Source organism: Acomys russatus, chromosome 12 (assembly GCF_903995435.1).
Source record: "Acomys russatus chromosome 12, mAcoRus1.1, whole genome shotgun sequence".
NCBI classification, from domain to species: domain Eukaryota; kingdom Metazoa; phylum Chordata; class Mammalia; order Rodentia; family Muridae; genus Acomys; species Acomys russatus.
The window spans coordinates 18383770-18399602 of NC_067148.1; the positions used below are offsets into that span (position 1 = coordinate 18383770).

Sequence of the window (15833 nt, forward strand, 5' to 3'; positions counted from 1 at the left end):
GAGTGCTGGGATTAAAGGCGTGTTAGCCACCATGCCTGGAAAGATAAAGAATGGAAGAGGTGTTAGAATGTTGACAGTTCTGGTTAAGGAGCTGGGAGTGGTGGTGTAAACCTTTAATTCCAGCACTGGAAGGCAGAGGTAAGTGGATTTTTGTGAGTTCAAGGCCAGCCTGGTCTACAGAGTGAGTCCAGGACAGCAAGGGCTAGATAAACCCTGTCTTCAAAAACCAAAACAAATAAAACAAAAGGAAAGGAAAATCAATGACTTTTCAGTGCAATGTCCCTGGGAAAACAGGGATAAGACACAGAATGAAAGCAAATTCAGTGTTAGAAAAAGTCAGTAAGAGCTGAAGACCAGCAGGAACAAAATTATAGGAAGAGGGCAGAATGGCTCAACAAAAAAGGTAAAGAGCTGGTGGAGAGAGAGGAAACCTCAGAGAGCGGTTGCGGTAGTTGGAGGCTACGGAAGTCACATTGTGAAGTTTCAGGGTGCAAAGGGTGGCAGCTGCGCCAACGCAGCACGCAGCCGCAGCAGAAAAGGCAATGCAGGATGCTGCCTGAAAAGAAGGCAGGCGGGTAGGGTGAGGGTTTATTTCTAGTATTGGCAGCCGCACCGACCAGGGCAGATCACTTCTTGGGCATCGGCGGGAGGACTACGTATCGGGGCCTCTGGCCGTCCGCCCAGCAGAGCTGAATCCAACTTGCCACATGTTCCCAGCAAAGAACCAGCTCGCCCCCTAACCCCCCATGCAGACAGTTCTCTGCAGATCCTCCTGGTCGGTGGCCCGTGTCTGCACCCTTTCTAGCGTCCCCTGCGGCTCTGGGTCCTCTCGAAGTGTCAAAGTCTCCGGGCGGCCTGCTTCCGCCGCAGGAGCAGACCGCGCGGGGTTTCCAGCAAGTCCCCGCCACCCCGGGAATCCCCTCATCTGGCCACACACAAAACCGGCTTCCTCCAAATTTCCTCAGCAGGCGTCCGAAGCCTTCGCACAGCCGCCGTGAGGTTTGGGCGGCTCCTCCAGAGCCGGTCCCAGACCGCCTACACCTGCCTTCCGAGAGCAACCTTTTCGCCGCTCCCGGAAGGGACCGAAGGCTTTCGGTAGGTTCCGCAACTAGCGCGGGGGCGGGGCCTCTCGAGCGGCTCCGGGCGGAGCTCGGCTGTTTCCGTGAGTGGCCGCTGCGCACTCGGCACTGGGCGGCGCTGGCTGGCTCCCTGGCTGCGGCTCCTCAGTCGGCGGCGGCTGCTGCTGCCTGTGGCCCGGGCGGCTGGGAGAAGCGGAGTGTTGGTGAGTGACGCGGCGGAGGTGTAGTTTGACGCGGTGTGTTACGTGGGGGAGAGAATAAAACTCCAGCGAGATCCGGGCCGCGAACGAAAGCAGTGACGGAGGAGCTTGTACCACCGGTAAGAGGAGCAGGAGGAGGAGGCAGGAGCCCGAGAGAGCCGGGGGGACGGAGGGGGGCCGGGGAGGCGCCGGACACCCGCACTCGGGGCCTTCCCCTCGCAGGAGGGGCCGCGGTAAAGATGGAGCCTCCGCCCGAGCCCCACAACACCGCCGCCGCTCGCAGCGAACAAAGAATAATGGCGGCGGACTGGAGCCAGCGGCTGCCGGGCGGCAGCGACTCTGCCTGCAGCCAGCGGCGGCGCTCATGGCGGGGGGCGGCCGGGGCGGGGTGCGAGCGAGCGGGCGGTCGGCCGCGGCAAGCTGGCGCCCGCGTTCCCGCCGCCGGGCCGGGCCGGGCCGGGCGCGGAGCCGGAGCGGAGCCGGAGCGGAGCGGAGCCGCCCCGGGGGAGGCCGCCCGCCACCGCCGCCGCCCCCCGCTCCTTGCCGCCGCCTGCCAGCCCGCCCGCCCGCTCGCTTGCTCTCTCGCTCGGGCAGTGCCGGGCTAGCCGCCCGGGCCACCGCCTGGGTGCCCGTGGGGGGTGGAGAAGGAGGAGGAAGAAGAAGGCGACAGTTGAGGGCAGAGGAGGTGAAGGTGCTGCCACCTTCGCGGCGGTGCCCGCTCGGCGAGCGGACGAGCCACAACGTCCGACCTGCTTTCCTCTCCGCTCTTTGTGCAATAAAGTTCGAAACCCAAGGTTTTCTCTGGTGCTGTATTTTATTCTTGCCCCTCTGCCCTGTTCCCACGCGGTTGGAGAAAATCCTTCTTTCTGCCCTTGCCTGTTTTAAGGGGGGTTTAAAAAAAACACTGTTTCCCTCACTCCTCGGTTTTGAAGACGAAGAAGAAAAACAACTCGGTAGTCATGGAAATCTATTCTTTTGGGAAGGAAAGGGGTGCTAAGAAAACATATGTGCAATAACTTTACAGAAACTGTTGGGATCTTGTAAAAGGGAAGCTGGTGTTTGAAAACAGTTTCGGTTTTAACCCTTTTCAGTAAGATAATAATCACTTGAGGTCAATCGTTCTGAAACCTTTCTTAGAAGCGAATATTACCCTAGGTATTTTTTGTTTTATACCACTGGGGGAGGCAACCTTGCCAAGGTTTCTGAGTCATCCGGATCTCCCCTTGCTCACTCACTACCATGTTTTCTCATGTGCTTGTCTAAACTTTAATGGAGGGTTGATATAATTCTCACGCTAAAAATAGTCGTTGAAACTATTCATTATTTGTGTATTCCCAGTCTGAGGTAGATGACAATTTAAGCCAGCAGAGGTTGTGGTGTTTCTTTTTTCCCTCTTCACCTAGAATATTGGCAAAGGGGACTGTCACAAAGTCATAGACACATTAAAGACAGAAAGACATTTTTAAAGGACATTGCAGTATGACCTATTTAAACCTGCCATATCCTCTCAAAAGTTAAGGGTTTGTTGCTAGCCTCAGTTTGCATCGCATCTGCCTTCTAAAGATTTAGCATAAGAGACTTTTGGGACATCTATTAAAATCTTGTGCCCCTATGGATCATTTCCCAACTGAAAAGCAAAGCCCCAAATCTTTGCTTTGGAAACGCACAGTTGGCTTTTAAAACAACCACTTGAATTGTGATTGATTTCGTACAAGGCTTTTGGTTAGGAATACATATTCATTGGTAATAGAACCATTGCGTTTGATTTTCTTGTGTGTGCTAGTAAGGACTCTGAAACTTGACTTTGTTGCATTGCTGGTCTTTAGCAACTCAACAATTTGCCATTGTCAAGAAAGCTAAGACGCAATAGTGGGAGTGTTTCCATAGGATTTGAGGAAGTTATAAACGGTAATGATAGTAAAATAGTTTTTTTTTTTTTTCCAAAAGCTTTTCAACAAACCAATAGTGATGATACGTGAAGATGAGTCTTCCCCTGTGAGAATAAAAGAAAAATTCCCTGATGTGTCTTTTCTTTAGTGTTGAGATATTTAAATTTTATTTATGGAGTCTTTTATGGAGAATCAAATTGACTCTCAGCAATTGCAAGTGAAACTTGGAACACTTTTGGTCTACATTAATTTTTAAGCATTCACATGGAACCTGGCAATACATTGTAATTCTCCCCTAGGTCAGTGAAAATTATAGCAGCATCCTCTTCCTTCTTTTATTTATTTATCTATTTATTTTTATTTTTGGATGAACCTGTGCATTTAGCAAGCTAATGAATTATTTGAAAGATTTACCTAATGGACACTAAGTGAACATTTCCATTTGGAATTTAAAACGAGTTTTAACCACTTTTGAACAGTTTTTCATATAAGAGCCTCAAGAAACAGAAACCTGATCCATAAAATTCCTTTTTCCACTTTTAGAAACTTATTTGTCAGATCTGAAATTAGGAGAAATTTCAGTTTTCTTAGAGAAGTAGTTGTGTCTCATAAGACTCATTGGTTTTGTGAATAGTTGCAGGACACCAAGCATTTTAAAAGCATATATGCCTTTAAAAAAAAAAAAAAAAAAACAGAAGAGAACATTGTTTACTTGTGACAGTGCTTATACTGTGTCACTGAAAAGTAACATGTTAATCATTTCATAAACAGGTTAGCAAGTACAGCCATATAAACTTGCCTACTAGACATTCATGTAAACATCTTGCTGTGTTACTTCCAGTGTTGGCTCCTTTATTTTGAATAGTTAGAGCTCAAATCTGAGCTTAAGAATATACAAGGTATCAGAAGATAGACAATTACAGCAGTTTCTCTGTGCATGTGTGTGTGGACTTGACTGTACTGTCAGAACACGTGACAGTAACCCATAATGATTAGAATATTTAATAACGTCCTGTGATGGGCAGCATAATGAAAGAGCAGCCATTCGATTTGGGGAAAAAAAAAATCCTAAGTCTGGGTTTGAATCCTAGCATTGCCAATCCTGTCACATGCCTGCACTTGGGGAATTTTGTGACCAAAGGAAAGTAATCTAATTTCTCTGCCTCAGTTTCTTCATTTGCAAAATTACAATAATAGCATGTATTTCTGGGATTTTTGAGATAAATAGTGCTTTTCCTAAGGTGGTTCTTCAGCAAATAACTGTTCATCTTAGCTTTTACCTACTTTTGGGGCTTTCTATATATGGGTGTCTTAATTTCTCCAAACTCACTGTATTTAATATACTGGGGCAGAAAGACCAACAAACCCAATTAGGAATTTCACTCTCTTTACTTTGAAGGAACTGTTGGAAACAGTTATTTGTCATTAGAAAACAAAGGAAGGAGACCACTTGGGAAGGTAAAAAGGGATTGGGATTTTTTTTGTTTGTTTTTATATTTTTAGTTTTGTTTTTAAAAATTACTCAGTTGTAGTACAAAATATAAAGTATAGCAAAAGTATCCTATATTCTGTGGCATCTCGCGTTGCCTATGTGTTTTCAGAGATGCTGCGTCCATATTTAAGTAAGCGTGTGTATCTCCTTGTACAGACAATGACAGACTCTACAGCTTGAATCCTCTTCTCCTTCCCTCTTTGTCCTTCTGACACTTCCCCGGGCTACTTATAATGGCTTAGCAATTGGTTTGTATAAACACATAAAGCCCCCTTTAAAAGCTCTTTAAGTTTTATGTGTATGTATGTATATTTGAGTGTATGAATGGGCATCCTGTCTGTGTAGGAGTTCAAGATGGTCAAGACATTGGATCCCCTGGAACTGGGGTTGCAGGCAGCTGCGAGCCACCATGTGGGTGTTGGAACCAAACCTGGGTCCTCTGAAAGAGCAGTACGCTCTTAACTACTGGGCAGTCTCTCCAGCCTGAGCCTTTTAAAAGAAGCAAATCTATTAGCCATTTACTAAGCTGCTTCATGCATGATATTTTAAATTGTAATGCCACCAAGCTTGGTAGTAGTGGATACTTTTAATCCCAGCACTTGGAGCAAAGGCAGCTGGATCTCGAATTCAAGGCCAGCCTTCTCTCCAAAGTAAGTTCCAGCCAAGGTTACATAGTGAAACATGGTCTCAAACAAAAGCTTTTAAGAATTATTTGAGTGAAAAATAATGGAATAGTTTGTCTGAGAGAGGAACTTTACATTTCAGCTGCTTTATTTTTAGCTCTGCTTTATAAACATTTTAAAAGATTAAGATGTATATAGGGACAATCTGTGCAAAAAGTTAACAAAGTGAATTTACTCTGACTTGTAACTTTGCTTCATTAAAATTCTTAACACCCTGAACGGTCAGTTATTATTTTTTTTCCAAAAGAGTATTGGAAGTTTTCTCTATTGATTCAAAAAAAAAAAAAAAAAAAAAAAAAGATTGTTTCATTTAGGCCAGTGTTTTGTTTCGTTTGTAAGAGAGGATGAGTCTTTATTTTTGTTTGGGTTAGTTGAGGAGGGTCTTGCTACATAGTCTAGACTATCCTAGAACTCATTATGTAGCCCTTGCTTGCCTCACACTTGAAATCATCTGTTTTACCTTGTACCTGTTTGTGTACTAGGATTACAGTACAGATATTTTCTTTTGAAAAGGTATTCCTTAGTTTAGCTACTCAGTGAGTTTTGCATTTCTTGCCACATAGACAACAAATAGGTTGGCACACACCTGTCCCCTGAGGCTCCCACTGTCCTGCTTCAGTTTTTTGATTGTTGAAAGCCCTTAGTCAGTCAGCTGGACCAATAAACTGCATCTCAGCCCCAGCACGGCTCAGGAGCTCTTTGTTTCCTTCTGGGCTCTTCAAAGCAGTGTTAAGCTATAGTACATTTTTAGTATACGTGTTACAGATTTTCTAAATAGTGCATCCCACTGTTGTCTTTTAGTCACTAAAGAAGGTCGTCATGATAGACTTGTTTGTAGGCTTAAGGGATTAAGTTGAGAATGACAGTGTTGTGGCCATGCAGGCTGTTTTGTCTTGTTTTGTTTTTTGTTTTTCAAGACAGGGTTTCTCTGAGTAGACTTGGCTGTCCTGGACTCACTTTGTAGACCAGGCTGGTCTGGAACTCCCAGCCATCTGCCTGCCTCTGCCTCCAGAGTGCTGGGATTAAAGGCTTGCGCCACCACGCCTGGCTTGCAGGCTGCAGTCTTATAAAACTACTCTTAACTGTTACTTGGAGGGCTTCTTAGTATTGTGAAATATTAGCATACTACTTGTACCTGCGGCGTAATTAAGGTGTGTACCAAGCAGTTATAGCGATTAGATGAGTGAGAATGGAATAGATAATTGAAGTTTACAGTCAGATGTCTTCTGTGTATGCGCAAGTTACCAGTCAGGTAAGTGGTTTCTCAGTGTCTTTAGTTCTTCCTCCAGTGTAATGTTTTATTAGAATTGTTTTTGTTTTGTTTTGTTTTTCTAAACAAGGTTTCTCAGGCTGTCCTAGAACTTGTGATGTAGATCAGGCAGGCCTTGAACTCAGAGATTCACCTGTTTTCTTTCCAAGATTCTGAGATTAAAGGCATGGCTGATTTAGAATCATTGTTTCATGCATAAAATGCTCAGTTTAATTTTTTAAATTTTACAAATAAAATAAGTGTAAACTTCATCTATAAATGTAGGGTTTGTTTGTTTATTTGTTTGTTTGTTTGTTTTTTGAGACAGGGTTTCTCTGTGTAACAGAGCCCTGGCTGGCCTGGACTCTCTTTGCTGGGCTCAAACTCACAAAGATCCGCCTGCCTCTGCCTCTGCCTCCCAAGTGCTGGGATTAAAGATGTGCGCCACCACCGCCCAGCTAAATGTAGGTTTTAAGGTTTGGATAAGGGTAGCCATTTAGTCTTTTCCATCATTCAAAATGCATTTTTCCCTTAATATGTGTACACTCTTGCGTATGTTCTCTTGTTTCTTCCAAATAAGTGCATTTAAAAATATTTATTATATTTTACCTAGATTATCTATTGGATTACCTGAAAAAGATTGCCTTTCATATTCTCATTCATTTTAGCAGATAAATTTACCTATAATTTATGCACACATTAGATATTCTAGCCATGAAAATTGCCCAGAATTAAGTACTTAATTCTTGAGGCTATCTACATAAATGTCAGCAGTTGTGACTGGTCATGTGCCTCAGTGAGACCACTTACATGTAATGAACAAGGCGATTTGATCTGAATAGATCAAAGCAAGGTTTGGTAAGGAGGTGATTGATAGAGGTCCCCCCCCCCCCCGAAAAGAGAAAGAATTAATACTTGGTTGAAGGAGAGTGAGGCAAGTGGGAAGATAAAAATAGCTAAGTAAAGACTGATGGAGGTGCCGGGTGTGGTGGCGCACGCCTTTAATCCCAGCACTCGAAAGACAGAGGCAGGCAGAAGGTTGTGAGTTTGAGGACAGCCTGGTCTACAAAGCGAGTCCAGGACAGCCAAGGCTGAGAAACCCTGTCTCCAAAAAATAAAGACTGATGGAGGAGGAAAGAGCAGGTGTGAAAGTTGACTACTGATAACAGTAGTGGTGGAAAGTTCTTTCCCAAACATTAATAGATCCTCTTTGAAACTTAAGATTTGTTTAATCCATTTTGGCTTATTCCTAATAAACTGGTTATTTACATGTGAGATTCTGTTTGTAATTAAGATATAGATGTAACAAACAATGCTAATTTCAACCAGGATATAGTAAAACATTTTTCAGGTTTTTTGTTTTGGTTTTTTTTGTTGTTCTTTGTTTGTTTGTTTGTTTGTTTGTTTTTGGTTTTTCAAGACAAGGTTTCACTATATAATAGCCCTTACCTGTCCTGGAGCTCTTGTAGAGCAGGCTGGCCTTGAACTCACAGAGATCCGCCTGCCTCTGCCTCCCAAGTACTGGGACTACAGGCATGTACCAACTTACCCAGCATGGACTTTTCGTTTTGGTGTGATTTTTGTTAGTTTGTTTGTTTTGAAACAAAAGTCTTCCCACTTACAGCTTGGCTGGCCTGGAACTCACTTTATGGACCAGGTTGGCCTTGGACTCAGAGATCTACCTATCTCAGCCTCTTATGCTGAGTGCTGGGATTAAAGGTGTACCCCACCACAGCCAGCCACTGTTACTCTTAAGGGGTATCATTTTCTTGAATCAGTAGAAGCCTTATAGTTTGCTGCAAATAATAATAGTAATATCCTGCTGTTGTGTGTTGCTGTTTATAAACCTAATTTGTTCATGGAACATTTGGTGATCATCAATTCACAGTTGGTAGAATAATCACAAGAAAATTTATTCAGGTAGTTAGGAACATAATTCCTGGTTGTTAAGTGTTAGACACTGTGAGTAAAGAAGTCTGAATCCATCTCCTACCCACAGAGAACTTGAAGTACATATTGTGGGGTGTGGTGATGAAGGGACAACTCAGTGTTGTCGTGAAGAGTTTAGAAGAGAAGAAAATTCATTTGGGAACTCACTCTGTAGTTCTGGCCTCGAACTCACAGAGGTCTGCCTGCCTCCGCCGCCTGAGTGCTGGGATTAAAAGTGTGTGCCACTACCCTTGAGGCATGAAAGTTTTTATTTTTATTTCTGGTTCATCAGTTTTGTTTTTCTTCTGTTGCTTGTGCCTTTAGTATCTCCCCCCACCCCCAGCACACAGGGTTTCTCTGTGTAGCCTTGGCTGACCTGGACTCGCTTTGTAGACCAGGCTTGCCTGGAACTCAAAGAGATCAGTCTGCCTCTGCTAGTATCTTTTCTTCTTTTTAATGTCACATTTTTCCAAGTAACTCTGAATGCCCATCAAACGAAAGCACTGTTTAATGAAAAACAAGCAACTGAATATATGTGGAGCTGTATTCTGCCTTCTGCTCCTCTCCACTAATCTGCGTCCATATACTTTTTTTGGAATGACTTATGAAAGAAAATGAAGATGAAAACCAAGAATTTACAATTTTGAATATAACAAAATAACTGGCTAGTTTTGTTTGTTTTTAGTAAATTTATAGTGTCATTGGGTATAGTGTATTATAAACTACTTTATTTGGGAAATTTAGTCTTTTTTTTTTTTTTTTAAAGAGAGACTGTTAAGTTTAAATGAGGTACTCAACTGTCACAGGGAAGCATTCTTTTTTTTTTTCCTTTCTTTTTTTTTCTTTCTCTCTTTTTTTTTTTTTTTTTTTTTTTTTTGTAGCAGTATGTCTGGAAAATGTTTTCAAGGCTCTTATTAATAACTACAAAAGTTTGTCTCTAAGCATTATCAGCTTTAGTTTATAAATAGCTCACTTGGAGAAAATATTGTAGTGTAGGTCGTGGGAAAATGCGTTAATTTCATTGTTTTATTAATCAGATCTGTAGCACTGGAGAAGCCGTGGCCTCCAGCCCAGTTTCTTCTATCCCAGCCATTTCCAACTTACTAAATAGTAATGCTTGTTTAGAGGGAATGTTTATAGTAACCAGGTCATAACTATTATTTTATATTTCTCTCCTTTGATATAATATTTTGTCTCTAACTAGATTGTAAGCTCCTTGAGAGGACATTCTTTTGTGTTTTAATCTGTTACCTTCCTGGTTTTCAGCACAATAACCATTGTGCAGGAAGCCCAGAACATTTCTTTAGTGATTTACTTTTTGAGGGCCATAAATTTGAAAGTACTGGTTAGCAGTGTTCTTCTAGTGTTGTACAGTTAAAGAAAGCAAATAAAACTATTTAGATGTTTCCTGTAATTGCAGATTTTTCTTCCCTTGAGGCAGGATTCTCTCTATAGCCCTGGCTGTCCTGGAACTTGAACTGTGTACCAGGCTGGCCTTGAACTCGGAGATCTGCCTGCCTCTCCCTCCTGAGTGCTGGGATTAAAGTTGTGTTCCACCAGGCCTGGCTTAACTGTAGCTTTTTTTTTTTTTTTTTTTTTTAAGATAAAGAGGAAGTTTATTGTTTGTAGCTTAAAAAGTGTCTTGTGCTTTGAGTTTTCATTAATTCTGATGCTTTACGTAGTAGTATCTTCCTCTGAAGCCTAAGAATAGTGTTGCAGTTATGTTCATCAGAGTGACTTTGAGAAATCAGTGTCATGATAGTAAAAAAGTACATCTCCCTGGAAGGTTGGACTTGATGTTAATTATTTCAAGATCAAAGATGAAAATACTGAACTTAAAATAACTTGTCTCAAAACGGTACATAAAGAAAAATATTTTGTATAATACTATAATGGGAAAGTATCTTCCTCTGAAGCCTAAGAATAGTGTTGTGATTATATTAATCAAAATGACTTTTTGAGAAATCAGTGTCATGATAGTAAAAAAGTATATCTCCCTGGAAGGTTGGACTTGATGTTATTTCAAGACCAAAGATATGAACACTGAACATAACTCTCTCAAAATGGTACATAAAGAAAAATATTCTGGGGGACAAACATGGGAAGCGTCTTGCGCAGGTGCAGGCAGTCCTCCCGGAACTTCAGGGTTTCTGCTGGTCAGTTTTCCTCATGAGCTGTCTTTTTTACTATGTTTCAGCCTTTAGTAAATTGTGTTTCTGAGGTTAAAAAAAGAAAGAAAATATTTTGTATGATACTATAATGGTAGATGTATGTCATTATATATTTGTCCATATTTAGAGTGTGTAACACCAACAATAAACCCTAATATAAAAAAATACAATAAAACATAAAATTTGTACCATTGTGTGCATGATAATTTATCAACTTACAGAATATCCATGGTCTGTTTTAAGTATAGTCTTTTATATCTTGGGTTTTTTCATTTGCCAACTGATTGGTAAGCAACATATAATTAAAATAAATTTGGTTTTTTGCTTTTGTTTTTGTATTCTATAGAGCTTCCTTGTTGACTATACAGACAATTCTCCACTTTTATAATATTGAAGGCTGTGCGCATAGCCCTGAAGCCTGTACATTCCTTACAGACCTCTCAATATCTCCAGTAGTTTGTGAGGTAGGTCAGAGCTGAAGCCAGAGAGTGGGTTCTAAGACCCCTGCCCTATCAGGGACCTGCTTTCACTGTTCCATATCTGACTTGTAAACATTTCACCAAGAATAGCATTTCAAGACAGTTCAAAATAACTAACTAATGCTGCTGCTTTAAAAACACATGGAGCCGGGCATGGTGGTGCACCCCTTTAATCCCAGCCCTGGGAGGCAGAGGCAGGCAGATCTCTGAGTTGGAGGCCAGCCTGGTCTACAAAGTGAGTCCAGGACAGCCAGGGCTACACAGAGAAACCCTGTATCGAAAAGCCCCCCCAAAACACACACACACACACAGATCGGCGCTCAGGGTCCGTTGAGTGCAGTAGTCTCACGTAGTCTTTAGGCCTTGCTAACCACCTCAGGTAGAATGCTAAACCTTTACCTTCAGCTCTTACATCGCTTTGGGGTCCTTACAGTTTGGGGATTGAACTAGCTTATAAAGTAGAATTTAAGGATAGCTTTGCCCTCTGTCAGTGTGAAAACTGCTTTTATAAAAGTAACTACTTGTTGAAGGTGTGTAGTGTTTTTTATTTTTAGGAAATGAGCTTCAAGGTCCATTTTGTATCACTTTACATGTAGTCATTGCCTGAAGGTTCGGCTTTTTGAAAAGGCTTAGTGTGAAACTCGATATGAGGGGGATGGATGTTCGCAAAGAAAGTTCACTGGGAAGAAATGGGATACAAGTGTTGCCAAAAGAGGCCAATGGATGGCTTAGTGGGTAAAGGGGCTTGTTGCCAGGCCTGGTGACCTGAGTTCAGTCTTAGGAACCTACATAGTAGGTGAGAATTCACTACAGAGTTGTCCACTGACCGCCATACTTGTACATGCACATGATAAATGCTAAAACAAAAAAATAAAAACAAAAGAACAAGTCTAGGGCTGGAAATAGGCTCAGAGGTTGAGAGCACTGGCTGCCCTTCCAGAGGTCCTGAGTTCAATTCCCAGCATCCACTTGGTGGCTCACAACCATCTATAATGAGATCTGGTGCCCTCTTCCAGTGTGAAGGTGTAGATGCAAGCAAAACACTATATAATAAACAAATCTTTAAAAATAAATAAGTAAAAGACTAATACCATCATTTTAAAAAAATGTAATCATGTCAAATGCTACAGAGGTATGCTTTCTTGTCAGGCAGCACTGTCTCCGTGTGACCAGATAGCAGAAAGCTTGTTTTCAGAGCTATGTGTAGTCTTAACTTAAAGAAAACAAGGCAAGAGAATATTACCAGTACTTTAAAAACAAGACAAAAACTTTGGATTGGATAATGTTCGACAGCTTTCTTTTTTCTTTTATTTATTTATGTATTTATTTATTTATTTTTGGTTTTTCAATAAAAGGTCTCTCTGTATACCCTTGGCTGTCCTGGTCTTGCTTTGTAGACCAGGCTGGCCTCTAACTCACAGCAATCCACCTGCCTCTGCCTCCTAAGTGCTGGGATTAAAGGTGTGTGCCACCACTGCCCGGCCTGACAGCTTTCTCATTGAAAGGAACTACATACTAGATTTTCATAAGTGACTGCCGTAAGTAAGTTACACAGTTTACACAATCTCTTAACATTTTCCCAGTTCACTTTTGGAGATTGCTTGTATTGAGAACTGTCTTTTTTCTTAAGCTGTGTTACATGTTAAACGTGTTAAAACTGGCATTCCAATAACCTGGTAATTACAAAACTCCAGTAAACCATTCAGTACTGAAATTAAATTTTCTCTGACTTAAATAAATCAGGGCATCATTAAGCAACAGTGCAGTGTTGCTTTTGCTGCCTCCACTTGGAGCAGTGGTTAGCTCACTGTGGTATTTACAGTGGGTACAGCTTGTCTGTGAAAGCATGAGAACTATAAAGCCTTTCTTTCCATCTGGAATTTATTTAAGGATTTGTGTGTGTGTGTACACATGCGCACGCTCTAAGTTTGCAGAGCCAGAAGAGTATGTCTGATTTCCTGGAGGAGGAGTTACTTGTAACTTATAAGTTAAGGAGGCATTTGTAAACTACCTGGTGTAGGTGCTGGGACCTACACTTGATCATGGAAGAGTAGCGAACACTAACCAAGGCTCTCTCTCTCACTAGCCCCTAGAATTAAGTTAAGTTGTTACATTACAGTTGCCTTCATATTACAGGATTTCTTTTCTTTGTTATCTAGAGAAGAGAGTTTAAGTATAGATTTATTCTGTTTGAAAAAGGCCTTGGTAAGGGCTCAAATTTGAGAACAATTTACTCAACTTCGTATAGACAGCAACTTATTTTATTTATTTGATGTCTTTGCCTGTCTTGATTTGTTCTTTCAAAATACATGCAACAGGGTTAAGACATCAGTTGAAGTTGGTAAGTATTGAGTTAGGTATGTCTGTGAAATGGGATGCATATGATAAGTGAATATGCCTTTTTCTTACCTGGTTTCGAAGAAGGGTAGCTATATTTACCACCAGGATACTATTATTAGTCTCAGAAACTTGGAACATTACTCAGTTTCTATTGATTACATACGTCTCAATTCTGATAGATTAGACTTAAAAAACAGATAAAACTCAATGTTTCAGGTGAATAGCCAGGAAGAATGTGTAGGGATGGGGGTGGGATAAGGCAGGGGAGTGTAGGCAGTGCCACAAGTTACTGCCTGTGGGACCCAAGCATTTGCAACTCTTCAGCGACACTTGAGAAAAGGAGTATCCATCCAGAGGTGGAAGGATGGATGCGTTGACACGGCTTTTAAACAAGTACAAAAGAACTAGAAATTATTGTGACCCATAAACAGCTTGATCTACTTCTGCAGAACATGTGTATGTGTGTCTGTCTGTGTGTGCATGCACGTGCAAGTGTGTGTGAGTGTGAGTGCAAGTAGCTGCTGAGGCCAGAGGTATCCGTTCTTGTGGAGCTGAGTTACAGCTCAGTGTGATGTGGCTGCTGGAAGCCATACACAGGTCCTCTGAATGAGCAGCACACATTCTAACTGCTAAGTCATCACTAGCCCTAGTCAGTTTTTAAATTGTGTGCCCAAATGTGCCTTTTGCTGAAGTTGCCCAGGAAACGTCCACCTTCTATTCATGTGGTCTCCTGAAATCCCTGGAATGAGTTGAGGATGAGTTGTGATCTCCTTGGGTTGAGGAATCTTTTCCTCATTTCTGATGAGGTTATTTCCATGTTGTCAAGCAGCAGCTGTTTTATTAGTTAGAAATGCATTTCTTTGAAGTCTTATCTCACAGCGGGGCGTGGTGGCGCACGCCTTTAATCCCAGCACTCAGGAGGCAGAGGCAGGCGGATCACTATGAGTTCGAGGACAGCCTGGTCTACAAAGCGAGTCCAGGACAGCCAAGGCTACATAGAGAAGCCCTGTCTCAAAAAACAAAAACAAAAACAAAAAAAGAAAGAAATCTTTATCTCACATCTTTTTGTTGTTGTTGTTGTTGTTGTTTTTTTTTTTTTTTCAAGACAGGGTTTCTCTGTGTAGCCCCTGGCTGTCCTGGAACTCTCTTTGTAGACGAGGCTGGGCTCAAACTCAGAGATCCACCTGCCTCTGCCTTTTGAGTGTAGGGATTAAAGGTGTGCACCACTGAACCCAGCTTTTATCTCACATCTTTAAAAGAGTTAAATTTGTGAATTTAGATATAGGAGCTTAAATACCTGGGTTATAAGGAAGATCGATTTGTTTCTTTTTTAAAATTTTTTTTTTCATTTTAAAATATGTGTATGCATGTGTGAGACTAGCATGTTTGTGTGGTGCTAGCAGAAGCCAGAGGATAGCTTTGGATTCCAGAGGTTGGAGCTACAGGTTATTGTGAGCTGCCTGTCATGGGTGCTAGGAACCAAACATAGGGCTCTGCAGGAGTAAGTAAACAGTCTGCACTGCGGAACCATATCTAGCCCTGTGAGGGTGGATTGTCCAAAAATGTGTAGAATGTTGAAGATCTTAAGAACTGAGGTTTTTATGAAAGTCAGAATATTTTAGGAAAAAATAAGTGGAGGTATACAGCCACTTTTCACGTAGTGATTGTAAAAGTGGCAGTTTGACTTTCTTTGATGAGCTTTAATTTGCAGTTTGATGACAATTTGTGTTAACTTGGGATAGACACGTAGGGAGGTAGTGCTGCCAAATTTATTCCTGATTCAGCACACTGCTGTGTAGGTGCTAATTAGGGGAATTTAAACGCTCCTTGTTAGGACAGGTTCAGTGGTCAGCCTCCATGGTACAGATAATATGCCACACAGAATACCAGCAGGACTTTTACTAAGCTGGTTTTCCTAACTTCCACCCTCTGAGATGGTAGACTTTTTATTTGCCTGCTCTCTTGCCCTGCTCCTGCACTGCAGTATGCAAGCCCTAGAAGGAAAAGTTGTCTAAAGTTTTATTCTGTTTTTCGTTTTCTCTTAGTTGCTAGAACAATGCTTAACATGTAGAAGCATAATGCATATAATGTAGATTGATTGAATTTAAGTCTATAGTTAGTAAAGTATATTAGTAAAGGAAATTCTTTTGTTGTAAATTAGCCCATTACAATTTAAAAATTCTAAGTCCAGTAACTTTTAAGTGTTTTGATTTAGCTGGGTGGTGGTGGCATGCGCCTTTAATCCCAGTATTTGAGAAGTAGATGCAGGTGAATTTCTGTGCGTTCGAAGCCAGCCTTGTCTACAAAGTGATTCCAGGACAG

The 15833-nt window shown here is 41.8% G+C and overlaps 1 protein-coding gene across 5 annotated transcripts in view; it reads left to right on the forward strand.

Moving 5' to 3' along the window:
• The first annotated feature begins 1154 nt into the window (after window positions 1-1154).
• Window positions 1155-15833, forward strand: part of Creb1 (cAMP responsive element binding protein 1) — a 55738-nt gene continuing 41059 nt past the window's right edge. For 3 of the 5 annotated variants that reach the window (XM_051153938.1, XM_051153940.1, XM_051153941.1), the window contains exon 1: window positions 1253-1398. The gene's annotated coding sequence lies outside the window, so the exon portion shown is untranslated. Of the gene's footprint in view, window positions 1399-15833 lie in introns of all 5 variants that reach the window. The other 2 variants (XM_051153939.1, XM_051153942.1) reach the window with 2 other exon arrangements.